This window comes from Procambarus clarkii, chromosome 92, assembly GCF_040958095.1.
Source record: "Procambarus clarkii isolate CNS0578487 chromosome 92, FALCON_Pclarkii_2.0, whole genome shotgun sequence".
NCBI lineage: Eukaryota > Metazoa > Arthropoda > Malacostraca > Decapoda > Cambaridae > Procambarus > Procambarus clarkii.
Genome location: NC_091241.1, coordinates 8044406 through 8057398, shown reverse-complemented (window position 1 = coordinate 8057398; position 12993 = coordinate 8044406). Strand labels below are relative to the sequence as shown.

The 12993-nt window shown below is 41.5% G+C and overlaps 2 long non-coding RNA genes and 1 pseudogene across 2 annotated transcripts; 1 reads left to right on the top strand and 2 right to left on the bottom strand.

Annotated features, from left to right (window-relative positions):
• Positions 1-2911: 2911 nt before the first annotated feature.
• Positions 2912-8509, bottom strand: LOC138359717 (uncharacterized). Its single transcript, XR_011226020.1, has 3 exons — positions 5831-8509; positions 5423-5625; positions 2912-3843 (listed from the first exon to the last, which is right to left on the bottom strand). It is a non-coding gene; the product is annotated as an uncharacterized lncRNA (long non-coding RNA).
• On the top strand, positions 7891-12093 carry LOC138359715 (uncharacterized). The gene is made up of 5 exons (XR_011226018.1): positions 7891-7979; positions 9036-9256; positions 10440-10493; positions 11315-11388; positions 11950-12093. It is a non-coding gene; the product is annotated as an uncharacterized lncRNA (long non-coding RNA).
• The window catches only part of LOC123775100 (ATP-dependent RNA helicase Ddx1-like), a 30202-nt pseudogene continuing 29127 nt past the window's right edge, over positions 11919-12993 (bottom strand).

Here is a 12993-nt window from a genome sequence, read left to right as displayed (position 1 = left end):
TAAGAGATATTAGCATAAAGCGGGAGCCGGCGAACCTGGCGTCTCGCCTCAGGAAAAGATAAACGCTCCCGGTGCTTCAAGTTGCGGACGGCTGCCTCAAGCTTGTAATGGACACACGCACGGGAGAAGGCAGGATGGGCCTCACCGCAGTTGAGGCAACGAGCCTGGGGAGAAGTGCACTCCGACTTAGAGTGACCTTCGCCACCACACAAAGGACAGAGAGAGACAGTCCCGGAACAGCGGAGGGCACCATGCCCAAACCTCCAGCACTTGTTGCAGAGCCGAGGAGAAGGAATGTACTCCTGGACAGAGCACCTGGCACCAGCAAGAATGACAGAGGGTGGAAGGGTCCTACCATCAAAGGTAATCTTCACAACCCGGAGGGGTTGACGGCGACTACCACGAGGGGGACGAGTAAACGTGTCCACCTGGAGAATAGAATGGCCCTGGGCAGCAAGGACATGTCGAATATCGTCGTGGCAGTCGCGCAGGTCCCGAACACCGGTCGCAACATGGGGCGGGAGCAAAATAGTGCCAACACTGGCATTCAACTGAGCGTTCTTCGAGACCCGAACAGGGGTCTCGCCAAGGCAGGATAAGGCAGCCAAACGGGAAGCAGCATCCTGAGAAGGAGCAGCAACGACACGTGTACCGAGACGAGTGGGGTTGAAAGTAATGGAGGCATCCACGGAATCAACGAGATGTCGATGGAGGAAGAAATCGTCAGGAGGCGCAGAATCAAGAGGGAGGAGATCAAAATATATGGCCCACGAAGCGGGACCAAACAAGGCTTGATAGGTAGCAGAACTGGAAGGAATCGAGCGAGGGCGGCCGTGACGAAGACGGCGGTGAGAACCCCCAGAGAGAGAGAGGGGTTAAAAGGCGCAGTAGTTACAACTAGAGAAGGAGCCACGCCAGGGGATGAGGTAGTCACCACTGGGGGCTTGGGGCTCGACCCAACCACAGAGGAGGGAGGGGAGCCAGGGGAAGGAGTCAGAGAGGCCAAAGGAGGAGCAAGGTCGGGGCCCAATGCAGCGGAGGCTACAGAGCCCGGTCTTCCAATACGGACCGACTCGGGGCTTGGTCGCCCACCCCACGAGCCTGAGAAGGTAAACCAGAAGCAGCCGAAACAGGGGTTATCATCATGACGAAAAGAAGAATTCATTCACGAATGTGCCCCCACACCCACCATGGAGCCACAATTAGAGGCAGGACACCCAACAAGAAGCTATCGCCGATCTTGCCGGGGCCTCCTAGGGGTGCGTCGTGAGTATACGCCTCACAAACGCCACCTTAAGAAACCGACAGTCCGTCGAGATCGGGTTCAGTGACGAAAGGGGGATTGACAATAAAAGGTTCCCCTCGCTCTCGACGTCGGGTACTACAGTTCTACAGGTGCAAGAGTATGCCTCCTCTAGCACCCGGGCGTCAAAATAGAAGAAGTCCAAGGGAAGAACCAGAACGAGCAAAAGGTCGGCAGGAAACGGCAAGCAGATAGGAGAAGAGGGGGGAGAAAAACGAAACAGAAGGAAAAGGAAAAGATGCCCAGCAGAATTGGAGAGGACGGCAGCAGGAGCACAAGGCTAGAAAAGGACAGAGGACTGTCCCAAGGAGCATCACACTCCGACAGCCGCCCACTAAGCCCCCACACGGCGACAACGAGCTGAGCGGGGAGGGGGTAGATATATATAAAGTTCTAATGAAGATACATGTGTTTTAATAATCGCCGAGCTCCGACCCCGCACAGACTGATCGACAGAGCAACTCTCTCTCAGAACAATGCTTATTTCACGTAAATTCGTTAATAAACACATGTTTTATATGTCTCAAGAAAGATAGAAATATAAGCTTCATTTTAAATACTTTAACATAGACATATATAAAGCTCAAGTGAAGATACATACGTTTTTATAGTGGCATTCAGTAGCTTGTCGGTCATGGAATGCAGAAGCCTACGCACTTGCCAATATAGTGTGTAATTAACAAAGATACACTTATAAAGCCTAAAATATTATATGCCTTCAGAAAGACAGAGATATGCTCGTTATTGTGAGTGCACCAAAGGAAATATATCTTGTTGGAGGACAAAGATATATCAATTCTAAAATAAGTTTCGACTCTCGCTCGGGCGAGAGATAGCGCGACTCTCGCCCCATCTATTGGAGATTCTGTTCACCTAATGACCCAAAGCTACTCAAAGCCTCCTAGCATTACTTAAATAATGAAGAAATATGGTATATTTATTCACTATAATGTTTGTGCTTAATGCAGAACACGAGAAAACATATATTTACTATAAAATAATATACTTCCATTATGAAATAAGTAAATATGTGGCCTCATAGGAAGTCAACGGTCCAGGTGTCAATGTTGTGGAGCGACTTATCCAAGATATATTGTTGCCTGGAAAGTGTTTGTTGGCATATCAACCTTCTGTACACAGTGATCCAGTCGTCGCACTTCTCTCCTTAAATGATCGCAAATTTAGTTTATTATATTAACAAGTAGAATACGTATTTCTAATAATACGTAACATAACTAGCCAGAAAATATTTAAGACTTATTGAAAAATACATGTCTGGAAGTTAAATCGACTTCATAGAAGAATAGTGTTGGTCTATACTAATCGTTATTCGTTAGTATGCGTTCGCTACTTAAAACATTTACTGTATTGATGTATAATCTCCCATGTCTCTTCGCACATGGAACACCGAACCTTGCACACTCTCTGATATATTGTTTAATTAATAGAGATTCACTAATAAAGCTTATAATTGTATATGTTATCAAAAAGGCATAGATAAAGTCGTTCTTACGTTTTAGTCACAGATTAGATATTAGTAAAGTTCATTTTATTCAGGAAAGTACATATAGTCGATTTCTGACCAGGGGGAAAAAGACACAGGCCGAATGGGCTTAAATTTTTTATTAGTAAATAAAATTCTGCAGAACATGTAAATAATATAAGTAGGAATTAACAAATGTAACATGTCCATGTCTGAGGACTAATTAACTTAAAATGTACCCCCGTAGTAGTAAGCATAGCCTAGACATGGCAAACACGTTCTGCAGAAACCTAATGGCAGATGAAATATAATTAGAACTAGGTATAACAGTCAGGACACAAAGGGGAAATAAAGTGTATAGACACAACACTTAACGGAGCCCTACCAAGACATAATGGGAAATCCTAGAATTAACAGGCGGGCAGAAAATACCTAGTGACTGGGGAAAACTGATATGACAAATGGGAGAAGTTTTTCCCAGGGCGTGAGGCCGGCCGCAAAGGAATAAGAAGTGTTTCCTCGCTCTTACTAGCACCTAGACTGGGCAAAGGATTAGCTGCGGACAGCGGGACACTTGGGGACCGGCGCTGCACCCCCACCGCAGGCCAGCTGGCCGGACCCCCCCCCCCCCCCCCCCCCCCCCGAAGGGCGAGGCCCGCTGATCGCAAGGAGGCCTCAGAGTGGCAGAGCAACAACGTCCCGGACGTAGTCAGCTGGGGGGTCCAGCTGGTTGCTGGACCCGCCATTATCTCCGATGGCGAGCCCGTCAAGAGCCGAGTGGCCCTGTCAATTCTAAATGTAAGAGGGCGTGGTCGGCTGAAGGCGAGCCTAGCTCTGTGAGGGCGGCGCGAATTAATCGCCCTGAAGAAGTGTTGCCTGTTCACTGGGGCACGGGCCGGGTAGAACTTGCCGGGGGGCGCTCGCTGGGCTAGGGTATGCGTGCGTCCTGCACTGTGCTTGTAGGATCCGAAGAATGTTGATTCCTGACCATGTAAGCGATACCTGGTCCAGTCGGAGCGTGCGTCGATTTTTTGTCGCGTAGATCACCTCCCCCTGGCTGAAAGATATAAGGCAGTAAGGGTGGGCAGAAGCGGCATGCAGTGTTATCGTGACAGGCAAGAGCACAGACTCTACAGAGAAAAGCTCTGTACCTCAGGGTACAGTCCTTGCACCGCTGCTTTTCCTTATTCTCATATCAGATATAGACAAAAATACAAGTCACAGCTTCGTATCATCCTTTGCAGATGACACAAAAATCAGTATGAAAATTACCTCGGATGATGACATTGAAAAACTTCAAGCTGATATTAATAAAGTTTTCGACTGGGCATCAGAAAATAACATGATGTTTAACAGTGATAAATTCCAGGTACTCAGGTACGGTAAAAATGAGGACCTTAAACATAATACAGAGTACAAAACACAATCAAATGTACCCATAGTAGGAAAACAGCATGTAAAGGATTTGGGAATAATAATGTCTGACGACCTAACGTTTAAGGAGCATAACCAAGCAAATATTACGACAGCCAGAAAAATGATAGGATGGATTACGAGAACTTTCAAATCCAGGGATCCCATCACAATGGTTGTACTCTTCAAGTCACTTGTGTTGTCCCGTCTTGAGTACTGTTCAGTACTCACTTCCCCCTTCAGAGCAGGAGAGATTGCCGAAATAGAGGGAATACAGAGAACATATACGGCACGCATAGATGCAATAAAGCACCTAAATTATTGGGATCGTCTCAAAGCCCTCCAAATGTACTCACTAGAAAGAAGACGAGAGAGATATCAAATAATATACACCTGGAAGATACTGGAGGGCCAAGTACCAAATCTACACAGTAAAATAACAACGTACTGGAGTAAACGATATGGAAGAAAATGTAGAATAGAACCAGTGAAGAGCAGAGGTGCCATAGGCACAATCAGAGAACACTGTATAAACATCAGAGGTCCGTGGTTGTTCAACGTCCTCCCAGCAAGCATAAGAAATATTGCCGGAACAACCGTGGACATTTTCAAGAGGAAACTAGATTTATTCCTCCAAGGAGTGCCGGACCAACCGGGCTGTGGTGGGTATGTGGGCCTGCGGGCCGCTCCAAGCAACAGCCTGGTGGACCAAACTCTCACAAGTCAAGCCTGGCCTCGGGCCGGGCTTGGGGAGTAGAAGAACTTCCAGAACCCCATCAACCAGACGAGAGGTAAACCCTAGCTGAATCAATACGGAGACGAAAAACGGGGGGAGGGAGCCCAGCAGCAGGAATTAAGAGATTCCTTTATTAACAATCCTGGATGAATAAGAGTTTTCCGAATAACTATACTGTAGCAATGAAGGGGGCTAACAATTCTAAGAATTTTCCAGCAAACGGAAGGGGGAAGTACCTTTGCTAAGAGCAAAGGTGGGAGAAAGCCAGTAGGAGAACAAGCAAGGAAGCACAAAGCAACTATAAACAGGGATAATACGAAACACTATAAATCTTGATAATATAAACAATACATATACCAAGAACGGGTATATACAACAAAGCAATATATACATAAACAATAAAATGGAATAAGAACCAATTCTTAAAGCCAAATCTATAACATGCTTGTGTCCTAAGCGGATGTAGAATGTGAGCGGGGAACATTACCCTTGGTCTCCATCCCATCTCTGCCTCCAGACGGGTGATTGGGATGGATAGAAGCCAAGGAGTCTGCCTTAAGTGGCCGCTGAGTGTAGTCTTGTGTTGTCAATGAGCGTCTGCAAGCCGCAGCTAGTAGGCCGTGAACTTCGGCTACATCTTTTAGAACAGGAGCAAAGTGAAATCTACGGCAGGGAACTGGCATCCAGTAACTGTAATAAGGATAATATTAAGAATACAATGGCGTAAATAATCGTACAATGTAAGAATACAATGTAATATCGTAAATAACCGATGACGGCAAGTGCCGCAGAATGGAAGAAATTAAGAAGCAGCGCCAAACCATAATAACTATTTATATTCTTAATAAAATAATACTGGAATGACAGTAACGATACGGAATAATATTAATACTACCATATAGCCCAGCAAATAAGGGAAGATAATAGTATTAACATAGGCCCTGGGCGGCTGCATCCCGGCGCCGCTGCGTGCGTTGTAACGGTGAAAGGAATATCCGGCTCGCGTTCTCTTCCTCGCCGCAGTAGGGTGAGGAGGGTGGTGGGGGGGGGGGGGGGAGGGGGGATTTCCGGCTTGTCGTGGCTGCGAAAAAAGGGAACAGAAGAAGCCGACGTTGTGCGCCAAGCGGGCAGAGCACAGGGGAAGGAATAGCAATTGGAGGTAAGGGCCCCTAACCTAATGATAGATGAGGTTAAATTAAATAGATTACTATTACGTAGTAAGAAACAACAATGGCGAAGGAACAAGAAGAGTAAATTAGCCCAGAAGGCCGGATGGCCAAAGAACGTTAGCGACCGTATGGCCAACAACATGCTGGCTGACTGCTGGCCAACAACATGCTGGCCGACATCATGCTAACTGACTGGCTTATGCTTGCCGTATGGAAGGCCGAATGGCCTGTTTTTGCATGACACCGTGCGCGAGGCCATGCTAAACTTCTCTGTAGCATTCCAAATGTATCTTAATGTACTGCCGAAACGATGAAGAATGGGTGATCAAATATAATGTACAATATTTAAAATATATAATGAGGGAAACGAGTGTAATAGGACGAAAGAACCGGAGGAAAAAATGGGGGGGGGGACCCAATCCGAATGCACTGCAACTAGCGTACCCTAGCTGAAATTAACTTAATGGCGCCGAGGCAAAGCAATAGATTAATACAAATCCTAATTGAAAGTCCCTTAATATAACAAATTGAACGTGAAACTTAAGCAAAGTGTAAATTGCGGGAAAAATTTGCCGTGATAAATACGGATTATAATTGAGAGTCCAACAAAAACATTTTTTTGTAAGAAGTGTTTCCTGACTCTTACTAGCACCTAGACTGGGCAAAGGATCAGCTGCGGACAGCGGGACACTTGGGGACCGGCGCTGCACCCCCCTCCCCACTTTTGGTGGGGAAGACAGGGACACTGGCACAAAGCATGACTGGGAACTGCCACTTGCATGAAGGGGAGGCGGGTGGGAGTTTCGAGTACTGCGGCGGTCGGGTGGAAGTGAGGGAGAGCCCCTCTCTGCCTCAGAATTTATATGGCCCCAGACTTCCCGCGCATCTGCGCGGGGCACACTGCGCAACTGTTTCTGTTTCTTTTTGTTAATTGATGTTTCTTCAGAAACATCTCCGCTTTGTATTTCAAAGCAGAGGCCATTTTACAAACATAATATTGGATTTATAGATAGAGCTAGTACATACAATACCTAAAGCCACTAGTACGCATAGCGTTTCGGGCATATTATTGAGAGAGGAAAGATATTTATATTTAAACAATTTTTTTTTTTTACCGACGCTCTCCCTATTGATGAGAACAGCCTAATGAAGATAAATATTAATTTTATGTAGATACTGTAATAAACGAAAGTTTTTAATGTCATCAGAGAAGCAGAAATATAGGCAAATTTTAAATCCCTTGTCATAAATATAACTGAAGTGAAAGCAAAGATATATGCATTTTGATAGTTACAAAGACAGCTCTTTAACACGGGTGGAACACGAACAAGGGGAACTTAGTACCCAAATGAGCCACAGAGATATTAGAAAGAATTTTTTCAGTGTCAGAGTAGTTAACAAATGGAATGTATTAAGCAGTGATGTGGTGGAGGCTGACTCCATACACAATTTCAAATGTAGATGTGATAGAGCCCAATAGGCTCAGGAACCTGTACACCTGTTGATTGACGGTTGAGAGTCGGGACCAAAGAACCAAAGCTCAACCCCTGCAAGCACAAATTAGGTGAGTACAACTAGGTGAATACAGCTGAGGGGCGGGACCAAACAGCTGAAGCTCAATTCCCTACGCATAACTAGGCGAGTCCATAGGAATTACCGTTTGTCCTGGCGCCATCTATGTTTTGACAGCAGTACTACTAATGTTCCCATGTTATGTGATGATCGCTATACGGGTTACGGTCAGTTGCTCTTCTATATATGTTTATGGACAACGTAGGTGATTTGAGGCAATTTGCGGGCAGAGTGAAATAGTATGCACGCGGTGAGTGATGGAGGAGGATATATACTGCTGTGTACTCGACCAGCAGGTGAGAGGTAAGTTATATCGAACAATTATGGGGAATAGATGGGTTATTTTAAGCGTAGAATGTCAGGTAACCGGTAACTACACAGATGGGGTAGTGTTTTTTTAAGTCTTTATTTACTAAAGTGGAACATTACATTATGCCTTTAGCTGAACAAGTCTACTGGTGGGGAAAGTAGACGGGTTTTATGAACGTATTTTACCTAAATATTTGTATTTGGTTAACTAGTTCAGCCGTTATACCAGGGAGGGTGTTCCTTTAATCTAATCTAAAAATTCTAGCCGGATAAAGTGATTAAATAAAGAAATTGAATAGAACGAAGATTTTTGCCAGGGTGCTTAACATTTAGTTTAGTTCACTTACTATGCAGCCCATGCTTGAAGAATGCAAGTTTATCATATTGAATTTACCGTAGTTTTACTGTATTTAATATACCGTTTTTACCCTATTTAATTATGTCGGGTAAAGGCCGGTCGTGGAAAGTTCCTAATATATCAAGTTTTAAAGGAAAAGTTTGAGTTAACTTTAACGCTTAAGTTAGTGACCAATTAGCTTAGTCTATTGTGAGGAAAGTTACTAGAATCTAACATTGCAAGTGCCATTTCTCTACTCTTTTTGAGAAACATGAATAGCATAGTTTTATTACTAAATGTTCATGGATTAGGTTGCATAGTTGAGGAAATAGTGATAAGGTTTGTGATTGTGTACCTTGACTTCAGCAGAGATTTTGATAGTGGCGCAGAATTGATAGGGGCTCGGATCATTGGGAATGCTGACGGAAGTAGATTAGGTCATGGCTATACCAAAGGAAATTAGTATAAATGGGTTAAGTTGGGAGAAGTGTTGTAAGTAGTGCCTAAAAGCTCTCCTTGGACCTCGGTTATTCGCAAGATTATGGTTGACTGCAATAGTTGCAGAATTGGCAAATAAAAAATACCGATGCCCTATATAGTTTTGAAATGGTTAAGACTACCAGATGCAGTTTAATGCTGACAAATGTAAGGTTTGGGGGCTAGGTAAAGATGATAGATGGTGTAGATTGTTAAGAGTATTAAATTTTTTGCAGGTGGTAAATTCTCCCTGAGCTGGCACTGCTCTCCAGCCTGGGATGTTGATTGGTTAGTCTTCAACTGCCTCCCAACATGGTAGTGAGGTCCTGAGCTGACATGCAGTGAGGAACGTGGAAAGCTTCCTGAATTGGCACATGGTATGCCTTCCTTTCAAACCAGCAGCTGGCACAAATGTTCCAGCTAACATCAGAATAGTGGATGAAGCCCACACTAAAATGTAAGTGGTACAGTAAATGGACACCCCTCCCCCCTCCCTTTTGACACTGAACAGTTGGGAGGAAGGGGGGGGGGAGAAAGTGTGGCTTATAGTTCTATTGCTACAGAATCTTTTGCCATAAGCCAGTGGCAGTGCCTATTGGCACTTGCTATTCAGAATCTCCCCCTTACATAATTAATTAAAAACGCAATGCTGTAGACAAGCTTAACTTTTGAAGGTGGGCAACATTTTCGTTGCCATCAAAGCACATCAAAGATGCTCTGAGCTAACTTCCCCTAGTCGTTAGTGAATGGTGGCCAGTAACTCTCTAGTAGGAACTTTCCATTAGAATCCATGCAGAACGTGTGCACTTCTGCTGTATCTGCCAGTTTGCTGGAAATTGAAATTGCATACTTGCTCAGCAACTACTTGCCCTCTTGTACCATGTTATTCAACCATAACATAACCACCACACCACCCATTCTTCTAAAATAACATCCCATATGATAAAAACTTCTGCTTTTAATAAATATTTATAACTTTAATATTAGTTGGCTTGCATGGTGTGTTAATCATTCCTTTGGCAGAACTGTAGCTAAATTGTTCCCACATTTAATCCATTAACAGTACTGTATCAGGTTCATAAAGGAATTTATAATAAAGACCAAGTGTGGTCATAAGTGCTGCAGATGGGGGGAGATAGAACCTTACACCTGCAGAAGTGTGGTGATAACTGGAGAATATGGCCTTGTATAGTTGCTAGTGTAAAAATATTACTAAATTTAGTAAAATCACATTGTGTTGGTAGTATAGTTGGGTTAATTATGAATTTTCAGACTAAAAAGCTTGGTACATAATTAAACAGAATAAATTTGTCCCCCTAGTAGTAAGCAGTGGTTGCAAAAGAATAAGAATTTGTATATATAAATTTTGTATTGCTTTTATTCAAATGTTATACATGGTTGTTAAATTAAAGTTTGCAATGTTCCAGAAAAATGTTCATGACTAAAGTTGTTGGAAAATAAAATTTGTATAGGATGTTGACTTGAAATGACTATAGCTTTGTTTGTAATTAATAAAGATATGACAAAGATACTTAGTGTGCCATTTAAAACGGCAACTGTTAAACTGGTGGTACAGGTATGAACAAAATAACATCGCTATGCAAATAACTTTTTAGTAATATTTACTGATCACATGACAGGTTGTGGAAGGTCCTGGCAACAAAGCGCTGCGGGAAAATACTTGCAGATCTACAGTAAGTAGTTGTGTACATTGGAATTAGAGGGTAGAAGTTAATTGCTAAAAACCTATTAAATATTAGGGTATGGAAATTGAATGGATATGGAAGTCTAGGCTTAGGCTGGTGGGTACCATATCTGCAAGTTTAGTCCTTTCAGGAATGTATTGAATAGAATGGTATGTTGAAATTGTGAAAATTGTAATGTGGGGCATTAGATCTTAAACAGCATAGTTGAGGGTGTTTTATTAATAAAATTTTAATGAAATATAAATCTTGTTTAGTTAACATTTAATGTTTGTTTGTTAAATAAGCTTCAATCTATAACACTGTTAAGGGTAATCATGAGTCAAATAAAATTAATGGCAGGAAAAGTTTTTTTCTAAGTGATGGTATTTTTTCCCTTGAAAGGAAAAAAAATATTCAGTGTTTACTTTAGCTTGGTTTTAAATTTATATAGTTTTCCAGAATGTGGTTTGGAAAGTCCAGAAGTCCCTGTCAGTTAATTGCTTAAACAGAATCAGGCGAGTTGTAGTAAAGGTTAATCTGAATAGATTTGCATAAAAGTAAAAAAAATAGTAATAACTTTTAAACAATATAGCATTGGCTAAAGATAAATGTAAATTGCCATTGAAGTGCAGTTGTGGATAGTTATAATGACATTTACTGAAACTTTGCAAATTGATGCCATATATATTTATATTGCTAAATTAGATCTTTACTACTGCTACTAGAATATGTAGGAAAGGTAAATTCCTTAAAGAAATTTTTTCCATCTGAATTTAAATAAAGATAGATTTGCTTTAAATCTGAAATTAATTTGTTGAAAAATTTTTCAGCTGAGTGATTATGATGCATGGACTGGCTTGGAGTGAGGCTCCTTTACTCTGCAAAAGGAAATCTACAAAAGTGGGTGAGTTTGAATTTGATGTTTTAGCTATATCAATGACCTAATCTTAATTCTCTTATCTAGTCCATTTATAGGTGTGTAACCATGTCCTACTGTTACAACCCACAGGGGATGATGCAGTTTGTACTGATCCTACCCCATTTCATAAAAGGGGACCAGGCAGTCTTGCAGATTTCCCTGGCTTGGCTTTTTCAGAGCTTTGCTCTACTACCCATCTAATAGATGGACTAGATTTGCATAGGTTTAGGGACCCTTAACAATGGTTACATTGTTAATTCTCACAGGGCTTGTTTGCTGAATGGGTGGATGCATCTAAAACTTTGGTGCCTGGCATGCATTGTACAGTGCTTTCAGTAAAGCATATGTACAAATGTGTTGATGGCACTAAAGTGGTGGATGTACTGCACCCATTCAGGGAACAAGGTCTGCAGTACAATCAGAGGAAGGGATAGGCCTTGCTGAGCCTATCTTAAAAGATAGGCTGTTAGGATTTTTTGGCTTATTATTTGGCATTGGTGATAATAAAAGTAGTGTCCCTGTTTAATGTTTATTTTTCTTTTACAGGTGATTGTCTCTGGAGTTGTCTTGGCCTTTTGGATCTTCTGTTCATCTAGGAGCATCTGTCCCACAACCTGAAACAGTAATAAATATTAGATGTATTATAAATACTATATGTAAATTTTTTTTAATAAAACAATTTTAATGAAACTACTTTATATACCTTATCCTGAAATTATGCTGGAAATTGTTTACTACTATTGATGCAATGTTTAAACATCTGAAATTTTTTACTTTGAAAATAAATACTTGGTAAAATTTACACCTATTTGTAACTTGTTACATAGGTGCATGCAAAATGCATTAAAAAGATGTAAAAGTGGACTACCTATTCAATTTACATAAACAAATATTTCTAATTAGTCTGAAATATTAAAGTGGAAGAAACTCTAGTCAATATTTTAGTTTTCATATTTGAAAGTAAATTTAAAGCTATGCAACACCTAAGCTTTGTACAAATTATGATTAAATTTACTAAAGATCATTGTTAAATTTACAAAACATTAGAAAAGTGACACTGAAGCATCTATACAACATGGTTTTCAAAGTCTGGTAACTTAAATTTAATCAAAGCTCTTAAATGATTTGTCTGCCAAACTCTTCTGATATTCTGAAATTTTACCTAGATTAAAACCATCATTGTTTGAAAGGGCAAAACAGATTACTGTCAATTAGTTTGACCTAACATCTGCAAGGTCCTGAAGGAATGGAATTTTTTTTGTAAAACTTTTTGTTAAAAACAAACCCTGCCTAATGAGCCTGCTCATTTTTTTAGAAATGGTAATTGCAACATTACCAAAGGCCATTGTTTCAATAGCCAAAGTACCAAATGAAAGACCAAGAAACAACAAACAGGTACATGGTAGAAAGGACAAAAGAATGGTTACGAGGACCCTTTCATTTGTTAAAGAAATGACTGGGAAAAATGCTGTCATACCACAAGGGGGTTAAACCCTTGTCATATACATCACTGACATTAATCTAAATATTACCAACCACAAAAGTTGCTGATAACATGTTATAAAAAAAATAAAGAATATAATATTGGGG